The sequence below is a fragment of the Octopus bimaculoides genome, chromosome 22, assembly GCF_001194135.2.
Source record: "Octopus bimaculoides isolate UCB-OBI-ISO-001 chromosome 22, ASM119413v2, whole genome shotgun sequence".
Classification (NCBI taxonomy): domain Eukaryota; kingdom Metazoa; phylum Mollusca; class Cephalopoda; order Octopoda; family Octopodidae; genus Octopus; species Octopus bimaculoides.
The window spans coordinates 36,331,289-36,332,414 of NC_069002.1; positions in this window are offsets into that span (position 1 = coordinate 36,331,289).

Sequence of the window (1,126 nt, forward strand, 5' to 3'; positions counted from 1 at the left end):
GGTATGTTTACACCCCCGTAACATGGCGATCAGGGAAAATGAGACCGATAGAATAAGCACCAGACTTGGAAAAAAACAGACAAAAGAAGTATTGAGTTCGATTCCACTTCAAGGCGGTGCTCCAGCCCGGCAGCAGTCTAATGACCGAAACAAGTAAAAGATAGGTGCGTTTTAAGCAAGATGTGGCTGCTATTTCTAGCTGATCGATGGACCTTGTATGAGCTTAGTTTGTGATGGGGAATACGAGGACAGTGTTTGGCTTAGTGTTGGGAGGGGGGTATTTAATTGTGAAAGTTGAGTTATTTAATGAAAGTGTTTGGTTGAATGAATTTGCGCACTCTGTTCATAGACAACTTCTTCGGTTGTCAAGCAGAAAGAGACTGGTCAATACTAAATAATTAGTCACCAAACAAATACACACACTCTCTCTTTCTCTCTCTGTCTCTCCCCCCCTCTCTCTCTCTCTCTTATTCTCTTTCTGTCTCTTTCTTTCACTCACTGTCTTTCTCACTCACCCACCCCCTTTTCCTACTCCGTCCATCTCCTGTCTCCTTCTCTGTGTCTCTACCATATCTGTGTATTCATCCATCTAATTGGATGGCAAGTTAGCAGAATATCTGGCTATCTTTCTGTGCATGTATGTATGCATATATATAAATGTACTACTGCTGCTGTTGCTGCTGTAATTTACAGTCTACCAAATTCACCCACAAAATATTGGTCGGTCCTGGTCTTTCGTAGAATACACTTGACCAAGGTGCCACACAATAGAACTAAATTTGAAACCACGCGGATGTAAAGCGAACATTTTAACGCGCACCTTCGTTTCGGGATCGCCAGTACTTTATTATCTCTCCTTCTTCCAAGCTCTCCAGTCTAACTACGTTTGACCAATCAGTTGCCATGATCGTCCGCTAACTCCAAAAGTGTCTTTATTCTCTCTGTTTATTTCATCGTGTTTCTTTCTGTTGAAGAGCGTAGGCTCGAAACGTCAAAGACTTTTTCACCTTCCCGAATGTCAAACTAATACACCTGCTCGTTGTTTATACACAAGTCTTCGTCATTTGTTTTTCTGTAAATTTCAACTATATATATATGTGTGTGTAGATATATATATATATATATA